Source organism: Bos javanicus, chromosome 2 (assembly GCF_032452875.1).
Source record: "Bos javanicus breed banteng chromosome 2, ARS-OSU_banteng_1.0, whole genome shotgun sequence".
Classification (NCBI taxonomy): Eukaryota; Metazoa; Chordata; class Mammalia; order Artiodactyla; family Bovidae; genus Bos; species Bos javanicus.
Genome location: NC_083869.1, coordinates 87,522,512 through 87,543,504, shown reverse-complemented (window position 1 = coordinate 87,543,504; position 20,993 = coordinate 87,522,512). Strand labels below are relative to the sequence as shown.

Here is a 20,993-nt window from a genome sequence, read left to right as displayed (position 1 = left end):
TTAATGGATTTATTAATGTAGTAGTACTACAAAGGCCAGATGAGTTGGAGAGTCACTAGTCTTGGGTTCATTACTGGGTGGTGATAACCGCATTGGGGGCTTCCCTTGTGGCTCAGATGGTAAAGAATCTCTGCAATGCAGGAGACCCGGGTTCGATCCCTGATTCAGGAAGATCCCCTGGAGAAGACTGACTGTGGAGAAGGAAGCTTCCTTTCCGTGATCAGCTTCCCTGGGGCTGCTGGTCTTCCCACCCTTGCTATTATGGGCCATATACAAATTAGTCAGCCCCAGCATGCTGACCCTGTATATGAGCACTGTTGGCTTGTTACGATGCTGTGAGAAGTGGAACTTAGCATAATGCATAAACTCTACTAGGGTAGATAAATGGGACCTGGCTCTAAGTTTTTGAACAGGGAGCATATTGGGTCACAACTTGAGGGCTTACTGTGTGCCAGGCACTAGTCTAGGCACTGTATGTATATGAGTTCATTTTTCTCAGTAACTATGCATAGTACTGGGGCTTCCCAGTTGGCGCTAGTGGTAAAGAATCTGCCTGCCAATGCAGGAGATACAAGACGCAGGTTCTATACCTGGGTCGGGAAGATCCCCCGGAGGAGGAGAGCATGGCAGCACACTCAAGCACACTCCAGCACACTCCACTCCACACTGCTGGAGAATCCCATGGACAGAGGAGCCTGGTGAACTACAGTCTGTAGGGTCACAAAGAGTCGGACAGGATTGAAGTGACTTAGCACAGCCCGTGCATAGTATTGTCTGTACCCAAACCCATCAGAGTGTTTACAAACTGCAGTCCCTGTCCATTTCACCGAGTGGGGTGGTGGGCCCACGGCACTCAGCCTGGGGGTGGGCAGCCGCTGGCAGTTGATTCAGCTGCTCAGTGATGTCTGGGCTGGGATATTTGTGCTAATTTTGGTCTTTCCTTCCTGATCATAAAATGACTGCAGAAGTCCCGGCATTGCATCTGGGTTCAAGGCAGGTCCCAGCATTGCATCTGGGCTCAAGGCAGGCAGACAAGAGCAGGAGAAGGTTCCAGTTGTTTCTGTCCCTCTTATTGGGAAAGTAAAACCCTTCTCAGAAAGCTCTCAGGTATGTGTTCTGACTGGATCTGTGTCTCATGGCTGTCCCTAGCTTCAAGGGGGCTGGCAGCAGAAAGGGTTAAAAACAGTCATCGAAAATAGCCAGCCAATAGCATTTACCACCCGAGTTGCCACACTGAACAGGCTGTTGATTTCTTCTCCTTACCTGGACCCACAAGATTACCCTGGTCTCTGCATCTTCTAAACCTAAATCTTAAGCTTTTAATTCCATGAGCTATCTCATATCCCTCTGTATAAATCCTCAATATCAACCTCTGTTGCTTGTGAACAGAAAATTCTGACGACCTACCCTACAATTGTAACCATCAGTGTAACATGAAAACACACCAAGTGGACAGGAAAAAAAAAAAAAAGAAAAAAAAAAATTCCCTGTAATCTGACAGGAAGAGCGTCTTTCTTTTTTCCTCCATAACTATAGAAGCTCCAAGCTCCAAAGATATTATCACAATGCTGCAAGGTTGTTTACCTTCACTCCTTCACAAAAGATAATCCAACAAATTACATTAATTATAAACCAATATGTTCCGTTCAATTCCCATATGAGCCAAACCTGGGGATGAGCATCTGCTCTTATTTTCCAAGCTTGGTTTTGAGGACAAGATTCACAACAATGCTCAATCCATAATTAACAGAAAAATTAAAGATGCAATATCCTAACATCCTGTTTTTTGAAGCAGGATGCTTCAAAAATATACATGCCTACTCCTGGCAAGCTCTTTTCTTCTTCCCAACTCAGTAGTAGCTTATTGTTATCCCTGGCACATTTTTGTTTATTTAAAATACATTTTTATTGGACTTAAAATAAACATGTAAATATTTTCTACAAAAGGAATGAGCAATCTTGTCCCACTGTGATAATTTTTTAACCTTGGGGTTTCCTCTTTCCCTAGATAATTTTCATTCTTTCTCCCTTATAAATGATGTTTATGGTGTGTTAAGTATATTGTTTCATGGTGGAGGAAACAGAAATATTTCTGAGCAAAATTTATTTAGGATACTTGATTTTCTCTTTTTATTGTTTGGCCCCTAAAAGGAAATAATAGTAAATTATACTATATCCTCATATACATCTACACATGTATTTAGTGCATATATCTTTTATTCTATTCATGGAAATCCCAGTTAAACAGTTGGTGGTAAACAAATATTTAAAATATCTGCATTATAGATACCTAGTTCATACATGTCATCCATATGTGATTGAATATAAATAGGCATACTGTTTAAGTACACCCACTCACCACACACAAAGTGAATGAAAAGCAGGACAGCGAAGAGCTTCTCTTTTTCCTGTTCACATGTATAATTCCTAAGTCTGATGTGGAGATGAGTATTCTTTACATATTTTCTGAGATCCATAGAAGAAAGAAATCATAAAGTCAGAATAATTCTATTTATCTCTGGAGTGCTTTACTGTCATTTATCTTTACTGCATATTCAGTCATGAAGGGAGAGTTACTCTGCTTTCATTGATCTTCTTCTGCGGATCTTCAAGTTATTCCCAACACCAGCTGTCTGAACCTAGAAATTCTTGCGGTAATAGAGTTGATTTTTATTATTGAATTCATGTTGTTTCTGGGGAGAGAGAAATGACATAAGATCCCTAGTTTTTTGAGTGATAGGAAGACCAGACAACTTTTGTGGTGGACCCATAGAGCACTGTGTGACAAAAAAGCACTAGTCTAAGGTCTAGCTACTGAGGACTCTTGGTCTGACCACTGTCATTACGTAAGGAGGAAATGTTTCAGCAGGGAGGTCGGGGACAGAAGCTGGCTCTCACTTCACATTCACAAAGAGCCTGTGGTATGTATGTTGACGCTCTCTCCAAAAGAAATTTTGCATATAATCATAAGCAAGATTGAAAGAAACTTGTAGTCAAGATTTTTTCACATACAAATAAGTGAAAACCCAAACTAAGTTGTGTTTCTTAAGGTTTTAGAAAAAGATTTTGTTAGATTAATAAAATAGTCATAGCCTGGCAGTTCTAGTGAATCAGTAGAGTCATTGAGAACAGATATAGCCTTTGCTATCTTTTTACTCTTCCATCATTAGGACTTGGTTTGGTTCTTAATGTTGCCACCTCATTATTTCAAAATGGATGCCACAGAGCCAGACATCATATTCCTACATAACATGATTCAAAGTAGAAAGGTCTCTTTCACTAGAATTGGGTCCCATGACTCCCTCTAAGCCAGAAATAAGGGAGACTATTACTGTGATTATACTCTTCTTGTTCAGTTACCAAGTTACGTCTGACTCTTTTGTGACTCCATGGACTGTAGCCCACCAGGATCTTCTGTTCATGAGATTTCCCAGGCAAGAATAGTGTAGTGGGTTGCCATTTCCTTCTCCAGGGGAGCTTCCCTACAAGGGATCAGACCTGCATCTCCTGCTTGGCACTTAGCCACTTAGCCACTTGGGAAGCCCATTGATTATACTAGCCCAGTAATAATTGATTTTCATTATTTCTTGACTGAGAATAAATAAGGTTTTTTTTTTTTTTTTGCCACCAAATATCTGTCATGTAACCCTCCACATAGATTACTAGGTCGTACTGTCTGGAGTATACTCTATATGTATGTGCTTCTACACATTTACACACACATATTCCTTTAATTGTAATTATTTTGCATTTTATATCTTTATTAATGAAGTTTATTTGTTAAACAAAACATTAAAAAATATTACATGATATTTGTCTAACTGTTTTGACTTTTTTTAATACTTCTTTTAAATATGTGAAATGGTACAGGCCTCTCTCAATCTCTAAAAGATACTGGTGACAGAATTTACCAGTAGTATGATCAAAATATTTGCTGCTTAACTTCTCTGTACCTCAGTTTGCCCATGGATGAAACTGAAATAAAATTCTTGGGCTGCCTAATTAGACTTTATGGGAAGGATCCAATGCATGACTAGGTGAAACTGCTCTGGAAATAACAACATTGTGTAATCTGTATTGTATGCTCTTAATATCTGATACTGAGCTGAATTACAAAGATGGGTAGGGGACCTGGCTGTGAATTTTAAGTCCCAGTGCTGGTCTTCATGAGGACTTTTGAGTGAAGGAGCAGTGAAATCTGATAATATTATTCTATCTGATAATAGAATCAGATAGTCTATTATCTGATATACCATAGTTTATCCATTTACCTGCTGAAGGACATCATGATGGCTTCCAAATTTGGGCAATTATGAATAAAGTTGCTGTAAATATCCATGTGCAGATTTCTGTGTGGACTTAAGTTCTTAACTTCTTTGACTAACTAACAAGGAATGCAATTTCTGGATTGTATGATGAGTTATATCTGAATTGTCTAGTAGTTTTCCTTACTTTCTTCAATTTAAACCTGAGTTTTTCAATAAGGAGCTCATGATCTGAGCCACAGTCAGTTCCAGGTCTTTTTTTTTTTTTTTAAACTTTACAATATTGTATTAGTTTTGCCAAATATCGAAATGAATGGGGAGGGAGGAGGGAGGAGGGTTCAGGATGGGGAACACATGTATACCTGTGGTGGATCCAGGTCTTTTTTCTTCTGACCGTATAGAGCTTTACAATCTTTGGCTGCAAATAGTATAATCAATCTGATTTTTGGAATTGATCATTTGGTTATGTCCATGTATAGAGTTTGGAGAAGGAAATGGCAACCCACTCCAGTACTCTTGCTTGGAAAATCCCGTGGACAGAGGATCCTGGTAGGCTATGGTCCATGGGGTCGCAAAGAGTCAGACACGACTGAGCCACTTCACTTTCACTTTCATGTATAGAGTTACCTCTTGTGTTGTTGGAAAAAGGTGTTTGCTATGACTGATGTGTTTTCTTGACAAAATTTTGTTAGCTTTTGCCCTGCTTTCATTTTGTACTCCAAGGTCAAACTTGCCTGTTACTCCAGGTATCTCTTGACTTCCTACTGTTGCATTCCAATTTCCTATGATGAAAAAGACATCTTTTTTGGTGTTAGTTCTAAAATGTCTTGTATACCAAGTCAACTTTAGCTTCTTCAGCATCATTGGTTGGGGCATAGACTTAGATAACTGTGCTATTGAATGGTAGTCTTGAAAATGAAGCAAGATTATTCTGTTGTTTTTGAGATTACACTCGTACTGCATTTCAGACTCTTGTTGCTACTCCATTTCTTCCAAGTAATTCTTGCCTACAGTAGTAGATATAATGGTCAAATGAATTAAATTTGCCCATCCCCATTCATTTTGGTTCACTGACTCCTAAAAAGTTGATGTTCACTCTTGCCATGCCAAAGAATGTTCCAGCCATACAGTTGCAGTCATCTCACATGCTAGTTAGATTATGCCCCAAATCCTTCAACCTAGTCTTCAGCGGTATGTGAACAGAGAAATTCCAGATGTACAAGCTGCATTTAGGAAAGGAAGAGGAAGCAGAGGTCAAATTGCTAACATTTGTTCGATCAGAGAGAAAGCAAGGGAATCCCAGAAAAACATGTGCTTCTGCTTCATTTACTACACTAAAGCCTTTGACTGTGTGGATTACAACAAACTGTGGAAAATTCTTAAAAAGATGGGAGTACAGGCCACCTTACCTGCCTTCTGAGAAACCTGTATGCGGATCAAGAAGCAACAGTTACAACCAGACATGGAACAACTGACTGCTTCAAAATTGGGAAAGGAGTATGTCAAGGCTATATATTGTCATCCTGCTTATTCCACATCTATGCAGAGTACGTCATGGGAAAAGGTGGGCTAGATGACTCACAGGCTGGAATCAAGATTGCCAGGAGAAATATCAACAACCTCAGATATGCAGATGATACCACTTTAATGACAGTAATGAAGAGAAACTAAACAGTCTCTTGATAAGGGTGAAAGAAGAGAGTGAGAAAGCTGGCTTAAAACTCAACATTCAGAAAACTAAGATCATGGCATCTTGTCCCATCAATTCATGTCAAATGCAAGGGGAAAAAGTGGAAGCTATGGCAGATTCTATTTTCTTGGGATCCAAAAATCACTGTGGATGGTGACTGCAGCCATGAAATAAAAAGATGTTGCTCCTTGGAAGGAAAGCTATGACAAAACTAGATAGCATATTAAAAAGCAGAGACATCACTTTGCCAACAAAAGTCTGCATAGTCAAAGCTATGGTTTTTCCAGTAGTTAGGTACAGATGTGAGAGCTTGACCATAAAGAAGGCTGAGCACTGAGGAACTGATGCTTTTGAACTGTGATGCTGGAGAAGACTCTTGAGAGCTGTTTAGACTGCAAGGAGATCAAACCAGCCAATCCTAAAGGAAATCAACCCTGAATATCCATTAGAAGGACTGATGCTGAACCTGAAGCTCCAATACTTTGGCCACCTGATGGGAAGAACCGACTCATTGGAAGAGACCCTGATGCTGGGAAAGATTGAAGGCAAAAGAAGAAGTGGGCAGCAGAGGATGAAATGGTTATATAGCATCACTGACTCAATGAACATAAATTTGAGCAAACTCTGGGAGAGAGTGAAGGACAGAGGAGTGTGGCATGCTGTAGTTTGGACACAATTTAGGGACTGAACAACATCACTCAAAAATGGTAAGAGTATCTTTAGCTTTCTGAGATGCTGCCAAACTCTCTTCCAAAGTGATTGCCTCCTTTTGCATTCCTGCCAGCAATGAGTGAGAGTTCTTGCGGCTTCACGTCATCATTTGGTGGTGTTATCAATCTGCTAGATTTTGGCCATTCTAATAGATATATGCTGCTATGCTATCTTACTGTAGTTTTAATTTCCATTTCTCTGATGGCATGTGATGTGGGACATCTTTTCATATGCTCACTTGCCATCTGTGTATTTTCTTTGGTGAGGTGACTGTTAAGTTTTCTTGCCCTTTTTAAAATAAACATAGTTGTTTTCTTATTGTTGAGTTTTAATATTTCTTTTTATATTTTGTATAATAGTCCTTTATCAGATGTGTCTTTTGCAAATATTTTCTCCTAGTCTATGGTTTGTCTTCTCTTTATCTTGACATTGTTTTTGCAGAGCAGGATTTTTCAGTTTCAATGAAGTTCAGCTTATCAATTATTTTTTTTAATGAACTGTGTCTGTGGTAGTGTATCTAAAAAGTCATTACCATACCCAAAGTCATCTAGTTTTTTTTCTGTGTTAACTTCTAAGAGTTTTGTAGTTTTGTATTGTATACTTAGTTCTATGATCCATTTGGGTTTGATTTTTACAAATGGTGTAAGGTCTGTGTCTTCAGATTCATTCTGAAAAGATTGTCTTTGATCCCTTGTTTTACCTTTGCTCCTTAGTCAAATATCAGTTGCCTATGCTTATGTGGTTCTATTTCTATGCTCTTGATTCTCATCCTCCATTGATTTATTTGTCAATTTTCTTCACCAATATCGTTTTCTTTATTCATTGTTGCTTCATAGTAGGACTTGATGTTTGGTGGTATCCATCCTCCAATTTTGTTCTTTTCCTTCAATGTTGTATGGCTATTCTGTCGTGTTTTTTTTTTTTTTTTCTCTGTCTCTCTTTCCCTAAAACTATAGGATCAATTTGTCAATATCCATAAAATTACTTACTGGGATGTTGATTGAGATATCAGTAAGATTCTTAACAATGGGGATATGTCTTCTGCTTTTCTCTAGATCCCTAGTGTGTTACTGGTGCCTGATATTTATTGGTGTCTGATACAGACTTACTGAATAAATGAAATGCTAATGATGTGATCAAAGGAGAAAAGGAAAAATATACCCATTTCAATGCAGAGTTCCAAAGAATAGTAAGGAGAGACAAGAAAGCCTTCCTCAGTGATCGATGCAAAAAAAAAAAAAAAAAAAAAATAGAGGAAAACAATAGAATGGAAAAGACTAGATATCTCTTCAAGAAAATTAGAGATACCAAGGGAACATTATTGGAGAAGGAAATGGCAACCCACTCCAGTATTCTTGCCTGGAGAATCCCAGGGACAGGGGAGCCTGGTGGGCTGCCGTCTATGGGATTGCACAGAGTCAGACACAACTGAAGCGACTTAGCAGCAGCAGCAGCAGCAGCAAGGGAACATTTCATGCAAATATGGGCTCAATAAAGGACAGAAATGGTATGGACCTAACAGAAGCAGAAGATATTAAGAAGAGATGGCAAGAATACACAGAAGAACTGTACAAAAAAGAACTTTACCACTCAGATAATCATGATGGTGTGATCACTCACCTAGAACCAGACACCCTGGAATGTGAAGTCAAGTGGGCCTTAGGAAGCATTGCTACAAACAAAGCCAGTGGAGGTGATGGAATTCCAGTTGAGCTATTTCAAATCCTGAAACATGATGCTGTGAAAGTGCTGCACTCTATATGCCAGCAAATTTGGAAAACTCAGCAGTAGCCACAGGACTGTAAAAGTGGAGTTTTCTTTCCAATCCCAAAGAAAGGCAAAGCCAAAGAATGCTCAAACTACCACACTATTGCACTCATCTCACACTCTGGTAAAGTAATACTCAAAATTCTCCAAGCCAGGCTTCAATAGTATGTGAAATGTGAACTTCCAGATGTTCAGGCTGGATTTAGAAAAGGCAGAGGAACCAGAGATCAAATTGCCAACATCCGTTGTATCATCAAAAAAGCAAGAGAGCTCCAGAAAAACATCTATTTATGCTTTAGTGACTATGCCAAAGACTTTGACTATGTGGATCACAAGAAAGTGTGGATAATTCTTCAAGAGGTGGGAATACCAGACCACCTGACCTGCCTCTTGATGTATGCATGTCAGGAAGCAACAGTTAGAACTGGACATGGAACAACAGACTGGTTCCAAATAGGAAAAGGAGTACATCAAGACTGTATATTGTCACCTTGCTTATTTAACTTATATGCAGAGTACATCATGAGAAATTCTGGGCTGGATGAAGCGCAAGCTAGAATCATGATTACTGGGAGAAATATCAATAATGTCAAGTTTGCAGATGACACCACCCTTATGGCAGAAAATGAAGAAGAACTAAAGAGCCTCTTGATGAAAGTGAAAGAGAAGAGTGAAAAAGTTGGCTTAAAACTCAACATTCATAAAACGAAGATCATGGCATCTGGTCCCACCACTTCATGGCAAATAGAGGGGAAGCAATGGAAATAGTGAGGGACTTTATTTACTTGGGCTCCAAAATCACTGCAGATGGTGACTGCAGCCATGAAATTAAAAGACATTTGCTCCTTGGAAGAAAAGTTATGACCAACCTAGACAGCATATTAAAAAGCAGAGACATTACTTTGCCAAAAAAGGTCTGTCTAATCAAAGCTATGGTTTTTCCAGTAGTCAAGTTTGGATGTAAGTGTTGGACTATAAAGAAAGCTGAACACTGAAGAATCTATGCTTTTGAACTGTGGTGTTGGAGAAGACTCTTGAGAGTTCCTTGGACTGCAAGGAGATCCAACCAGTCCATTCTAAAGGAAATCAGTCCTGAATATTCATTGGAAGAACTGATGCTGAAGCTGAATCTCCAATACTTTGGCCAACTAATGGGAAGAACTGACTCACTGGAAAAGACCCTGATGCTGAGAAAGATTGAAGGTTGGAGGAGAAAGGGGTGACAGAGGATGAGATGGTTGGATGGCATCACTGACTCAGTGGACCTGAGTTTGAGTAAACTCTGTGAGTTGGTGATGGACAAGGAGGCCTGGCGTGCTGCAGTCCATGGGGTCACAAAGAGTCAGGCACGACAGTGACTGAGCTGAACTGAGCTAAACTGAATGATGTGATCAGAGAATTAAGTAAGTCAAATATATAAGACACTGAACAAATTCACAATTCCTGGAAGCATGAGGGAGGTGAGGCAAACAAAAGTAAAATGAGTGTTAGTCATTCAGTTGTGTCCAACTCTGTGACCCCATGCACTGTAGCCCATCAAACTCCTCTGTCTGGTGGATTTTCCAGGCTAGAACACTGAAGTGGGTTGCCATTCCCTTCTCCAGAGGATGTTCCTGATCTAGGGATTGGACCTTGGTTTCCTGCATTGCAGTCAAGTTCTTTACCATCTGAGCCATCAGAGAAGACCAGTGTGAAAAGGAATTTTCTTTAATATCTCTAAGCTATGGCTTCCCAGGTGGCACTAGCTGTAAAGCACTTGCCTCCCAGTGCAAGAGACATAAGAGATGAGGGTTAGATCCCTGGCTTGGGAAGACACCCTTTAGGAGAGCATGACAACCTACTCCAATATCCTTGCCTGGAGAATCCCATGGACGTGGAGCCTGGTGGGCTACAGTCCATGGGGTCGCAAAGAGTTGAACATGACTGAAGCGACTTAGCACACATGCATGCAAGGATAGGGTGTGCAAGGATGCAGAGGATCAGAAATTAGAAGCCTTAAGCAATTGTCTTTATCAATAGACAATGTGAAGCTTTGCTGAGGGCTGTTTGGTGAGAACAGATTATAAGAGATCGTAAAAGCTGAAGAACTTTTTTCCCCTCTAAAATTTCTTCCTAGAAAAGTAAAATCCTCTGTGCTTCATGGATTTTCGGCCACTTTTATAAGGAATCTCAGTTATCTCTGTCTTATTTTTCAGACACCACAACATCTGATAAAATTTGCTACTTAAATATTTGTATTTTTTTCTGCGACTCTTAACACATCCTTGTTCTTAAAATCTCCTGGACCATCATAATGTATTGGGTCAAAAGTTCTTGGCACTCCGGGCCAAGAGCCAATTCACCTGATTGTAGAGCTATACAAGCAGAAAAACTAACTCTAGGTCCAATCAGGTACCAGGAAGGTGGCTACCTCTGTGTTTCCACTTTGTGACAGTTGCGTCCTAAATAGCAGCAGGCCAACATTAGGAGGAAAGAGCAAGCTGGGTGAGTCTTAAAGGATATCTAATTGGGCCTCAGTGCTCACATGATGGTTAAAAGCCTCCATTTAACATGATGGTTAAAAGCCTCCTTTTCCTATCCAGTAGTTTTCTTCTTCTCTTTATCAGGTTCTCTTCTTTTTCACTTTGTTTTTCCTTTCTTTCAACACCTTCCCTAAGCTCATCTAAACAATAAAACAGGAGAAAAGTTCATTTCATGATCAAATGTTTTAATATGATTTTGCAAAGTGTTTACTGAGTATTAAAGTCACCAAGCTGAATATTTCTATAGGCATTGTGCCTGCAACTCATGAAAATCTCTTTAAAATGGCTGTTTATCTATATGCCATTCATTTTGTTCTAATTAATAATCAAAATTTTCCTAAAGCAGTGGACCAATTGCAAAAAGATTTGTGTGGAGGAGGGGAGTGTGAAGATCATTCATTACATGAAAATGCCCCCCTCAAAAAAAAAGGTGCACATTTTCTTTTCTTTACAAAAATAATTTCATCTTAGAGCATTAAGAAATACAATTTACTTTTTTTAAAAAATTTAATTTTCACCTATATTTTTAGGATTTCACTGGGAGACTTAAGGTAAAGAGGCATTCATCCTTGTAATTGTACAGTTTTTGTTTTTTTTTAATTTTTCAGTCACCTGCTTTAATGACAGAAGTTTTCTCCCCATAGAGACGACCTGTGGAGAAGGCAATGGCCCCCCACTCCAATACTCTTCCCTGGAGAATCCCATGGATGGAGGAGCCTTGTAGGCTGCAGTCCATGGGGTCGCAAAGAGTCGGACACGACTGAGCGACTTCACTTTCACTTTTCACTTTCATGCATTGGAGAAGGAAATGGAAACCCACTCCAGTGTTCTTGCCTGGAGAATCCCAGGGAAGGTAGAGCCTGGTGGGCTGCCGTCTATGGGGTCGCACAGAGTCGGACAGGACTGAAGCGACTTAGCAGCAGCAGCAGAAGCAGCAGCAGAGACAACCTGACTGTAGGAACCTGGAACTGACATGGCAGAAGCCTCTACTTCACTTCATGAAATTGTGGGCTTTTTATTAGAGCAAGAATTCTTAACCACAGAACCATTTCTGTAGGAGCTTCAGTGTTCTCAGGCTAAGAAAACATGTTTAAAGATGCTTGAGGACTCAAAGAGCTTTCATTTATCTGAGTTAGAGCAGAACTGAACAAGTGATCATTTGTTAAAGGTAGCTTCTATGTGTAATTTAAACCATTGTTGATGAGCTTCAAAATTTATGTTACATTAAAATAGATTGGTTTATATTATTTACTTTGAATGAGTCTTTAACTCACACATAATTTTATATCACACACTAATCATTTGAAAATATTGTATTGGTTCCCTGAGTTATGCAGATGTTCCAAACATTGACACATTTATAATACAAGCTATTTTAAAGACATTATTTGTTAGTATTACCTTTGATCTCACCAGAAAAGTCTTCAGGTATTGGGAAGATATTAGGCTCACAGCAGCTTATATAAGTTTTTTAAAATTTATTTTTTGCTTGAAAGGTCAAATTTCACCTTTGGTGACAAATATTTTTAGTTTTTATTCTTCGAAGCAATAGGTTCACCTTGTTCATTTGTGAGAAAATGTTTACCAAATACTCAAACTATGGTCTGAATATTGGTTTGTTGGTCAGTCATTCCTTCAAGTAAAAATAAAATAAATGTTCTAATAAAAGAAAAGTGATTAGTTTAGCTCACATCTCAGACACTCATGCCTTTTCTCCAGGCAGCCATTGTATTTCAGTATGTAGCAGAAGTGCTATAGGTGTACTTCCTGTTTCACATACAGAATGTGACCCAGGTTTGAGATCTAAAAAAAGTTAACTAGTTTTACTGCTTCATCAAGGACTTTCTTAAGTGAAACTGTAATTTTTAAACTGGAAGTGCATCAGATCAGATCAGATCAGTGTCCGACTCTTTGCGACCCCATGAATTGCAGCACGCCAGGCCTCCCTGTCCATCACCAACTCCCGGAGTTCACTTAGATTCACGTCCATCGAGTCAGTGATGCCATCCAGCCATCGCATCCTCTGTCGTCCCCTTCTCCTCTTGCCCCCAATCCCTCTGGGCATCAGAGTCTTTTCCAACGAGTCAACTCTTCGCATGAGGTGGCCAAAGTACTGGAGTTTCAGCTTTAGCATCATTCCTTCCAAAGAAATCCCAGGGCTGATCTCCTCCAGAATGGACTTGTTGGATCTCCTTGCAGTCCAAGGGACTCTCAAGAGTCTTCTCCAACACCACAGTTCAAAAGCATCAATTCTTCAGCACTCAGCCTTCTTCACAGTCCAACTCTCACATCCATACATTACCACAGGAAAAACCATAGCCTTGACTAGCAGTAAATAATAACATGACTAATAAGAATACAATGAATACAATGACAGCTTGGTGTCACTGCCTTGATTCATGCTACGATGCCAACAGTTTTATCCATCATTACTTTTGTGTCAGTGGTGCAACTGTCAGCACAGAGAAAATGGTAAATAATGTCTGAGTGTATTTACAGAAAAAAATTTTTGCCTCTTGTATGTCCTAAAAAGTCTTGGGAATGTCCAAGCATATAAGACCACAACTTGAGATTCTCTGCTCTAGAACACTACTTGGGAGACACAAGTGTATGTGTATACACACTGAAAATGTATATAGGTTTGTATATTTCTTTTCAGACAATGTACAGAGCCTTCATCATGTTGTTAGAGGATGTCTTGTGACCTAGCTCTTTTTCAAATAAAGAAATGCAGCTTAAATAAGCTAAACCATTTGGCCAAAGTTAAAAAGCTTTGTGTGTGTGGCATGAGAGATTCAGGGCACCATTTTATTTCTTTGACCCCAAAGTCCATATTCTCAAACTCTATGCTAAATCTTAGCATAACACGTTTTGAAAATTGGTACAGGAATACAAAACTTGGAAAATGCGGTGGATGCCTCAGTGGTAAAGAATCCGCTTACAATGCAGGAGATGCAGGAGACGCAGGTTGAATCCTTGGGTCAGAAAGATCCCCTGGAAGAGGAAAATGGCAAGCCACTCCAGTATTCTTGCCTGGGAAATCCCGTGGACAGAGGAGCTTTGTGGGCTACAGCCCACGGGGTTGCTTAGAGTTCGACATGACTGAGCAACTGAGCCCATGAACACAGAGTATTGGGAGGCTTTGGAAAAGGAAGTCCCATCAAATTTTAGAGACCAAGAGAGACTTGGTGATCCTGAAAGGAAGATGTCATTTGGAATGATCTGATGGATGGTAGGGTTTTACAGAGTAGAAGAGATTATTACAGATAGAAGCAATGGCATAAACAAAGGCAGGAAGCCAGGAAATTGAGGGCTGTGTGTGGGAAACCATGAGTAATCTATTTCAGCTGGAGAGTCTGGGAATCATATACAAATGAACTTAGCAAAATGTGTCGGAATCAGAGGGCCATATGCCAAACTGAAGAGTTATATAAGATCCATGGAGCCATTGAAAGATTTTTGAATAGGGTTTGGGTATAACTGGGCTCTTGCTTTGGTGCATTCTTGGGACACTGTTATTCAGTGAGCAGCAATTACTTAATATCAGAACACTTTGAATTGAAAGCATTTATGAGGAACTGTTTATTACCATTGTTAATAAAGAATGATCAAAAGAATAATTTACTTTCTTTGGTTAAAAAAAAGATGAATAAACTGTACAGTATGGATTTCTATTGATGCTTGAAAAACATTCACTTGCACAGTCATTTCCTACTTATCATTGGATCAATACAATGGAACAACTATTAATACTTCTCAAAATGGTTTCCATTCATATTGTCTGGTTCATACTAAAGATTTGCCAATGAAGGTTGCTCCATGCTTGTATTCTGAGAGTTTGCCTCCCTCTGGGGGCCTCATAGAGCCATTAGTTGCCATCAGATGGCTTCTACTTCAGATGAATGAGGCTTATGAATAAGCAGCTCTCCCATAAGTCCCAGTCTGTAAAGATTCACAGACATCTCATTTCATCTGGAAACCAGTACTGCACTGGCTGAGTACTGTTACCACCACTGCTAATACTGGTACCACTGTTACTACCATTACTGGTGGCTATATTTTGAGTACTAAGTATTGAGCCTATGTTAAATGCAGTATATGCAATCATGTGAGATTGATTTATTTCCTTGATTTTTTTTTATATCAGAAAGCTAAAGCTTAAAGGAGTTAAAAATTTTTCTCCAAATGTACAAAACTAGTAAAGTGATGGTCTGTCTACAAAGATCCATGCCGTGGCTTTCCTCCCTCACCCACATAATGCTGACTTATCCTCAAGCTTCAGTTTAAAGTCATTGCCTCAGAAGACTTTCCTGACCCACTAGAATTAATCAAATTATCTTCTCATAAATTTATATACTTCCCATATTTAAATTTTTAATACAGTTTTCATATTATACTTGTTTAATATCTGTCTTAACTACCAGACTCAAAATGCCTTTCAAGGTAGGAACAGTTTCTTTCTAGCTCACCTCAGTATCCCTTTGATTGAAAGTCTGAATTGATTTATTCTAAATTATTTACAGTCCTCATTCTATTGGGATGTTCCTGTCAGAAAGATGATGCTAGCTGGAAAGATTTTATACTTCAGATACTCTGACCATTAATGCCTCAAGAGCCTTTTGTCTCATCTCTGAGACCAAGAAAGATGGCATTATAAGGCAGGTAAGTTTCAGTGAGGCAGCATAGGAAGTTGTTGCTCAAGAGCACTGGAATGGGTTGGATACCTGACCTGGGGACCTCAAGCAGTGGGGATTCATAATGAAAGAACTGGCATCTGAAATACCCAAACAGAACAAGAAAAATTGAGATAAGACAGCAACATATGTGTTTTTTCAGCTATATCTACCTTTCCCCAAAACCTTGCTTATCCTTCTCCCACAACAATGGCACTGGATATGATTCTTAGCATGCATCAGTCCAAGATTGACATAACCAAAGGGCACAGGGGAAATTGAAGATTGTGTACCAGGAACACACTTTCCTTTGTAGTTAGCAAGGGGCCTGGAACATAGTCTTCGATCAGTGTGTATTTGTTGACAGAGTGATTGAAACTTCCTGAGACCCACTGGTTGGCAAAAGGTTATTCCATATCCTTTCATGGATATTGTCACTTAATTTGGTTTCTATAGATTTAGTAAGCTCGGAAGTTTATGTGTTTTAGAAGTTAATGTATGCAATTGAAATCATAAAAAATGCTTACCATTAATGTGTAAAATACAAACTGATATTTTCTATTCTTGTTTAAAATGCTGGTAGACACATGCAAAATTGATTTCATGAACTACTAATGGATTACAAAGCTCTTCCTTTAAATTTTTTAAAATTTATTTATTTGAATTTATTTTCAAATACATACCCGTACACACACACATTTTTGCATATACTGTGTCAATATGTACAAGGGTTATATGTCCTTTCACCCCAGGCAAATGAGTTTGAAAGGTACTGTTCTAAATCAGTGCTGAATTCTCTTCCCCAGTCCTTCCTTAGAAACATCTGGTATGTCCTGTGGCTGCAGACCATCTCATCAGGTCCCCAAGCCCATTTGTAGCCTGAAGGCAGATCTTATTTCTGCACAAATGGCAGGATTTCTGCACATATTATTGATGGAGAGGTCTGTCTTGCTCGAGGCATCCAGAAGATCAGCAGATATTTCCTTTTCTGGAAAAATACTCCAGGGCAAGGAGGGGCAGGGGATGAGGTTTTTTTTAAACTAATTTGGATGGCAACTCTTCTTTTCCCCTTCTTTTTTGAGCATGGCTTATAAATGTAATTGTTCTAGTATTTCTCAAGCATCATGGGGGTGGAACTTAATACAATTCTGTTTTATTAACCAATTTCCCCTTTTCTTGTTAATTGTACTTTAAAAATGACTATGTGTAAGAACGTCTTTCCCAGATGGGCTGCCGGGGAAAAGAGATTATTTCATCATTTAATTCAGCACTGTCAATATCCTCTAAAGTCAGTTACACTGGAGAAGAGGAAGATGTGAAAAAGGAAGATTGTGCAAGTTGTTACAAAAACACAGTCTAGGCAGTGCCAGGCTTAGAAGGTTAGTGGGGCTAGTTCACTGGAGAATTGATTAGGACAGCAGCCCACAAACTGCTTCTACCAGAATTTAAGAACTGTTTATTTTTGTAGGGCCACATTTCAAACCCCAGACTGTGAACAAACATTTTTCTTAGTTTTCTTTTTTTTTTTTTTTTAACTCAGTCATCTGAATGTTGACACTAACCTTGTTCCTTATGAACATGGTTTGAATTTGGCTTCATTATTCTGGTTATATTAAGTATTGGAATCATTTTATGTATTTTAAATTACAAGATTTCCTATGCTATGTCCAAAGTATGAAGACATATAGCAGGGAATTTGAACATGATCCTGACATCAAAGACCATCAGAGATGATAAATACATACTTACTGAAAAGAAGGACTACCCAGGTGGTGCTGGTGGTAAAGAACCCACCTGCTAATACAGGAGACAATTGTGGCTGGACATTATAGTCACCCAACAAATTGTTGCAAAACACAGAGAGCCTGATTCTCTCTCAGACCAGTTAAATGTGAGGTTCTGTGGGCAGAGCTCAGGCATCATTATTTCCTAAAAGCTTCTCAGGTGCAGGTGGCCTGGGATCTATCTCTAGTCAGGGAACTAGATCCCATATGCCACAACTAAAGATCCCTCATGCCATAATAAAGACCAAAGAGCCCATATGTGTGGCAAATAAGACCCAAAACTGCTAAGTAAATTAATAAATAGATTAAAAAAAAAAAAAAGAAAGGCTGAACTCTCCCATTGAATTTAGCAACTATAAGGTTAGCAGAAACCATGGTAATAGCACTTTTAATGTAATGATGGGAGTAGAAACTATATGCAATGAGTTGAAAACTGAATGCAAGACAAAGAGGTAGAAACAAATGAATACAAACTACCTGTCCCAGAATATTGGCTCTGTCAGTTCAGTTCAGTTCAGTCGCTTAGTCATGTCTGACTCTTTGCGACCCCATGAATTGCAGCCCACCAGGCCTCCTTGTCCATCACCAACTCCCGGAGTTCACTTAAACTCAAGGGAGAATCTACTAAAGGGAGCATTCAGTTCAGTTCAGTTCAGTTGCTCAGTTGTGTCTGACTGTTTGCGACCCCATGACCCCATGAACCTCAGCATGACAGGCCTCCCTGGCAATTCCCGGACCTTACCCAAACTCATGTCCATTGAGTCCGTGATGCCATGCAACCATCTCCTGTCATCCCCTTCTCCTCCTGCTTTCAATCTTTCCCAACATCAGGGTCTTTTCAAATGAGTCAGCCCTTTGCATCAAAGGGAGCAGTAGATAAGAAGAAAGTTCAATTTTTAGAAGATAAATGCACTTGTTTATAGACAGAAGATCAGGTGAATAATAGACAGTGAAAGGCTGATGACATAGGATAAAGAGGGCATAACAAGACAGTTAAGAAACCAGAAGATATGAAATGCAGAGAAAGATGGAGGCATAGATGACAGACAGGAAGAAGCCACTCCGCCTATTGGAACTACACGGAAAGCATAGGTAACAAGTAAGGATGGGGATAAATTTTATGTAAGGAAGGAGGGAATATTTGAGAGCCTTTGTCCAATGCCTCTATTTTCTTATTGAACCTAGAGGTGAAATCTTCTGCACTAAGATAGGAATTGTGAGGGGTGGGTAAGAAGAATCAAGAAAGAGTTAAAATATTAGCTTTAGAGAATAAAGGTTAGTAGAGATGGGGAACATGAGGATTTCTGGGCAGAGTTACAAGTCCAGGTGTTAATACAGTTTTGGCTGGATTTTAAATTGAATAACACTAGTACTCCTGCCTGGAAAATCCCATGGATGGAGGAGCCTGGAAGACTGCAGTCCATGGGGTCGCTGAGGGTCGGACATGACTGAGCGACTTCACTTTCACTTTTCACTTTCATGCATTGGAGGAGGAAATGGCAACCCACTCCAGTGTTCTTGCCTTGAGAATCCCAGGGACAGGGGAGCCTGGTGGGCTGCCGTCTATGGGGTCACACAAAGTTGGACACGACTGAAGTGACTTAGCAGCAGCAGCAGGGCTTTTTGGTGGAGAAGGCAATGGCACCCCACTCCAGTACTCTTGCCTGGAGAATCCCATGGATGGAGGAGCCTGGTGGGCTGCAGTCTATGGGTCGCACAGAGTCGGACACAACTGAAGTGACTTAGCAGTAGCAGCAGCAGTCACTAATGTGAGATTGATTTTGAAAAGTGGGTGACTTAGGCTCACTCATGGGATGTTCTAAATGCTAGGCTAAAGCTAAATTATTGGGTAGTTATTAATGAGTGTTTGATAAGACTTTTCATTAGGGAGTGGTATGATCAGAGTCATGAAGCTTTCAGGGGGCTATATTGGGAGAATGGTGGATTAGGGCCAAAAAGGGACCAATTAGAAGGGACTATTTATATCATCTAGCAAAAAATAATTTCAACCAGTATGAGGACAGTGGAAATTAAAAAAAAAAAAAAAACAAGAGCAGACACAGACTATTTTTTAACAGTGAGGTCTACAAGCTTCAATCACTGACTTAATGAAAGTAAGAGAAAATAAAAAGTTGATGGAGAATCCAAAGCTTCATATCTAGATGACTGGGAGAATGGCAAAGGCCTTCAAACAAGCAAGAGACATAGTAAAGTTGGGGAGAGGTAATGATAGGTGTGGTATTGGGTATGTCCAGTTTGAGATGCAACCATGATATTCAAAGGTAGATTAACTGGAAATGTAGAAGTGTGATGTGACCATCACAATTTGAGAACCATTGACTTAAAATGATTGTTGAAGCTATGAGAAGGGCTGATGTCAATTGTGGGATGTAGATAAAGCAATGCACATAGAAATGGCTTCTTTTTATGGGAGAGGAGTTGGGCAGAAAAGGAATAAGTAAAAGATTAAGGGAAGATGTTAGAAGAGAAATGTATAGAGACTTGGAAGCTAAGAAGGGAAGGGTATCAAGTTACCAATAACAAACCAAGAGACCAAATGTTGGAGGCCTAATGGGATAAAGGATGAAGAAACTCTCAGTAAGTTATGATAATTAGAAATTCAACAGACCTAAAAGAGAAGGATTTCATTAGGATGGTGGAATCTATAGCCAGTCACATGGATTTAAATAACTTATGGACAGTAAGAAAAGAGAGGCAGGAGCTAAACTTTGAAAAGTTTTTCAGTGAAAAGATGGATAACTATGGTGAGCAGCTTAAAGAAGGAATGAAATGCAACATCTGAAAATTTTTAAGGGGGAGAGGTAATAAAACAAAAGTGATTGGACACATAAGTCTAGTAAAGGCTGAGTGAGCAAATCTATAGAGATATATATTGGGTACACTGAATTGTAGGAACAACTGGGAGAAGTTGAGATTAAGGGCATACAAAATTAAGGATGATCAAGTGTCAAAAACCACAGAAGTATTTATTTATTTTTTTTTAAATTTTTTTAAATTTTATTTTATTTTTAAACTTTACATAATAGTATTAGTTTTGCCAAATATCAAAATGAATCCACCACAGGTATACATGTGTTCCCCATCCTGAACCCTCCTCCCTCCTCCCTCCCCATACCGTCCCTCTGGGTCATCCCAGTGCACTAGCCCCAAGCATCCAGTATCGTGCATCGAACCTGGACTGGCATCTCGTTTCATACATGATATTTTACATGTTTCAATGCCATTCTCCCAAATCTTCCCACCCTCTCCCTCTCCCACAGAGTCCATAAGACTGTTCTATACATCAGTGTCTCTTTTGCTGTCTCGTACTATTAACATATAGAAGTACAAGAGGGAATGTCATCTCTACTATACTTTATTGAAACTAATATATACAGTTTTAACATTTTCATGTTTCTGAAATTGGAATATAGTTTACAGTCCGTGTGAAAAGAAATTTGCTAATCCCAAAGAGGAAAAGTTAGCTTTAATATTGTTGCTCCTTTTCTGTTATGTGACAATGTAGCTATGTGTAGAAATTATCTGTTTCTTCTATTGCCTTTTTAATTATTTGCATAGGT

The 20,993-nt window shown here is 39.3% G+C and overlaps 1 long non-coding RNA gene across 1 annotated transcript; it reads left to right on the top strand.

The window, feature by feature from the left end:
- Nucleotides 1-653: 653 nt before the first annotated feature.
- On the top strand, nucleotides 654-1,453 carry LOC133235683 (uncharacterized). The gene is made up of 2 exons (XR_009732625.1): nucleotides 654-997; nucleotides 1,028-1,453. It is a non-coding gene; the product is annotated as an uncharacterized LOC133235683 (long non-coding RNA).
- Nucleotides 1,454-20,993: the final 19,540 nt, after the last annotated feature.